Source organism: Arachis hypogaea, chromosome 11 (assembly GCF_003086295.3).
Source record: "Arachis hypogaea cultivar Tifrunner chromosome 11, arahy.Tifrunner.gnm2.J5K5, whole genome shotgun sequence".
In the NCBI taxonomy this organism is placed as follows: Eukaryota; Viridiplantae; Streptophyta; class Magnoliopsida; order Fabales; family Fabaceae; genus Arachis; species Arachis hypogaea.
Genome location: NC_092046.1, coordinates 144,311,495 through 144,315,769, shown reverse-complemented (window position 1 = coordinate 144,315,769; position 4,275 = coordinate 144,311,495). Strand labels below are relative to the sequence as shown.

Genomic DNA, 4,275 nt, shown 5'->3' with positions numbered 1-4,275 from the left:
AAGAATTTTCCAACGGCATCTGATACATCAAATGAACATCAAGAATTTTCTTGGAGATGCGCATACAATGAAACAAATGGGACAGAAAAATGGATTATACCTTCTTGTTTTAAAACTTTGATAAGTACACAGAGTACCAGAGTAAAAGATTCATATACTCGTATTTTCCCTCATGTAAAATTATAAATTTGCTCATAGTCAATTTATCTAAAGCCGCTATCGATGTTTATTTTGCATTTGCAAATGAACAAAGAGCATATGCCCATATATGATAATGGAAAGACTGAAAATATAAAGGGCAAAACAAAAGGATAAACAAAGAGAAGATACAAGTACTTTGCCACTTGTCAGCCTGTTTACCGCACAGGCTGCTGATTGTAGTGAGTCGCCTTATCTTTTCTCTTTGCCACGGCAAGCCTTGCACTCCTAGCAGCAGCATCCATCTCCTTGATTTTTTCTTCTTCACAGATGCAACTTTCTTATGCCGCTCTTTCACGTCAGTTACAGGTGCATCCTCTGCCCTCCCCGTTCCAGCAGTTTCCGTAGTTGTCTTTCCATCAGCCACAGAATCAGGCAGGTCTTGCGATTCTTTCTGCTCCTTTGAAGATTTGTCCTTCTTCTTCTTTGCATTTTTGCTTTCACCGGTGGCATTCTCCTTTTCTAACTCACCATTGCGATCCTCGACCTTCTTCTCAGCACCTGAATTTTCCAGGATAGGTAAAAGATTCCAAGTAAGAAATTTCTATATAATCAGTCATCTTAGCAGGGCTTGCAAATGTATTGGCGAACGTTTGCATGAGCAAGTTCAAGCCTCAACTTAATACTTTAGATATTTAAATAGCATTCTTGTAGCCAGCATGGTTAAATCAATAACAAATTCCGAAAAGATAGATACCTCCTTGAAAGAACTAAGATAATTATAATATCTTTTTTCTTTTTTTCTTTCACAATATCAAAAACATCATATTACCATGGGAGTCAGCCTGGCTTCCGGGTTCTTTTTGCAATCCTAGCTCTGCTAAAACAGCTTCAAGCTCCTTTTTCTTCAATTCCTTCTTTGAAAGTTGCTCTTCAGTTTCCTTGGTAGACAACGAAGGCTCACGAGGCTTCTTAACAACAGTTTCAGGTTCTATTGGCGCTTCTAAATCATTTTCATGTTCATCCTCAGCATCATCAAGGCCTTCTATCTCACTATAGCTTTCCTGCTATTAAATCATTCACACGTCTTGCAGTTAGTCCAATGTGAAGCTCAATGTCTCAATGAAACAATAATAACCATCTTCTATGTTATTAATTTGCCATTAAGGCCAAAACAAATTAACAATTAAGTGCCCAGTTATGCAGCTTTCAGCTTTCACTACTCCAAATGGGACGTGAAGGGCAAGTCCATGCTACATGATATCATCTACGTTAAACATTATAGTTATGGGTGAAGACACAATCATTTTAACTATGCAAGATTGAACACGTGGAAACTTGAGCTTGCAGAACCAAATTGCAAATCCGGAAATGAGAATAACAAATCGGCAAACCGACAAATAGTCATCAAATGCATATTAATCTAATCAGATTCCAAATCATTAAACCGACAAGCTACAACGTCATCAAATCCAAGCATACAGATTACAGATCGTTAGACCATTAACACAAATCACATAAATGACAATTCAACAAGGATCATAAATACCTTCCCAGAGCTAGATATCCAGAACAAGACCAGAATCCAGGATCCTCATTATCAAACAGAATATCCAACATTATATCTTTAAGATATAAAAAGAAACACTCAGCTTTCTTTCCAATCATGCATGCAATAACATTCAACACAACTCTTTCTCCTCAAAGACACCATTATCAGCCCATCCAATCCAACCTTCAAAACAGCATTGCCTAACACATCCAACTTACAGAACACAGACAACACAATCAAAACACCTACTGAATAACATCCATTCCAGTTCGGTTCACCTCTTGGCAAATAAATGTGAGAACATGAACAGCTCAACTAATCCACCTTTTCCAAGTCTAGTCGCTATCCATGCCACAGGACTAACGGATTCAAAAATAAAAAACACAATAATAAAAGAAAAAAATTACACTCTCTGCATCAAGGCAACGATCATCACCATCCATAGTTAAAAAATAAACGATTCAAGCCATTGCATATCAAGTTTCAGCAGTAGTGATCCAACACACATAAATAGAATAATCCAATTAAAAAAGAAATAATGCTCAAAGTTTTATGTTCACCTCAGCATGGGCCTCGGATTCAGCTGCAGCAGCAACAGGAGCGCCCCAAAGGGATTGAGGTGGAGCGGTGATGGCGTAGTAGTCGTCGTCATCCTCGTCGTCAACGTCAGCCCATGACTTCGACGTGAGTGGCGCCGGGGCCCAGAAAACCTCCTTTTTCTCCTGCTGTTGTGCGGCGGAGGAAGCGGCGGTGGAAGAGGACGAGGAGGCTCTCCCCTTGGATGAAGCCTGTTCCTTCTCAGAATCTCAGGCTTCTTCTTCTTCTTGAGGCTTCCGAGCGCTGCGAACACGTTGGAGCTGTTTATGACCGGCGCCTCCTCCCTCCTGCTCCCTCCTCCCACCATTTCCAATCTCAAACTCAGCAGCGATGGCCCCGAAACGACCGCGTTTCAACAGCTCCAGTGAAGGGACAAGATCGGAAATAAAATCAAATAAATAAAAGAAAAGGAGAGAAACTCTGGGGTTTGTTTTTGTTTATTCCTTGTCCGGGAGAATGGTGATCAGGAATGTAATGTGGATGATGGAGTTATAAAAGGGTGCGTTAATTTGAGTATAGAGATTGAAGGGTGAGGCCATGAGGCGGGGGATCAGAAACGATGATGATGTGTGTCTTCTCTCACTACAATTTACATTACAACAGTGTCATCCTTTTGTTAATTTATAGGGGTTATTTGATAAAAATTAAAAAAAATAATAAAAAAAAAAACAGAAAAAAACAAAAACAAATAGGCCTTGCAGGATTTTCTAAAAACCGAACCGATCATCAAACCGTTTTAACTATTGATTTATTGGTTTATAGATTTAACCGGTTCGATTGTGGTTGAACTGAAAAAACTATTTTATAATAAAATAATATAAAATATAAATAAACACATTAAAACATAATTATTATTCCTAGGTAATTCTTGATTGATACTATCATCCATACCTAAAAATTACCAACAATCCAATAACAATACAATTCAACAACTAATCAATGCCTCAACAGCAAGGTTTAGCACCCAACAACTAATCAATTATCAAGGTTTCAACTTTCAACAATAAACTATAAGAATTAATCATGCTTCATGCAATCAACTTCAACAATTAATCATTTAACAATGCTTCAAGCAATCAGCACCAAAAAATTAATCATTTAAATATATATCTGAATACATTAATATATATAGTTTAAGATGCAAAAAAGCATCTTGTTGGATGAAAGGCCTGTTTTTTCACTTTCATAAATACCCCATCTTTGATCACTAGGCTTTCATTTTTCTGATAAAACAAACTCCTCCTCTGCTAAGTGCAAAAGAAGAACCTAGCTAAATTATATATATATTGAGGCACTACTATAACAATTAATCATGCTTTAAGCAATCAGTTTCAACAATGCTTTAAGCAATCAGCACTAAAGAATTAATCAACAACCTGTGATGAGGCTCGTAAACAATATTTGTTTAAATATAGTGAATTTATCTATATTGAACAAAATAGCAAAGACTACCACATTGTTGTCTACCACAATAATACCTGGGAGAGAAATACTGATTCTTGGGATCCACCAAAAAACTCTGCAGTCCAACTATCTGCAGCTATCACAACCTGTGCTTGGATTCATGCTTTAAACAATCAACACCAATGAATAAAACCAACAATTAATCATGCTTCAACAATTATTATTACAACAAATTAGATTTATAGTTTTATACCTAGGGTTAGTGGAAGACAGGGAAGAATGCAGAGCTAGCGGCGACAAGGACAGTGGCTGGGGTGGAAGGGTCGAACAGGGCTGGCGCCGGCGGGAAGACACTGCGCGACGGCAAGGAGTGGTGGCGGTGGTTGCAATTTCCACGGCTGACTTCGCGATGGAAAGGGCTGTGCGAATCTCCAAGCTGGCTCCAGGAACTTGCGCGATGGTGAGTGACTTCACAGAAGGTGGCTTCGAAGGTTGCGCGATGGAGGCTTCAAAGGTTGCAATGGCTGCTGCGCGATGGAGGGAAAGTGAGCAAATACGAAGCGGTGGCTGTTCGAAGGAACGAC

The 4,275-nt window shown here is 38.8% G+C and overlaps 1 pseudogene; it reads right to left on the bottom strand.

The window, feature by feature from the left end:
- Positions 1–208: 208 nt before the first annotated feature.
- On the bottom strand, positions 209–2,893 carry LOC112723253 (uncharacterized; annotated as a pseudogene).
- Between the last annotated feature and the right edge of the window lie 1,382 nt (positions 2,894–4,275).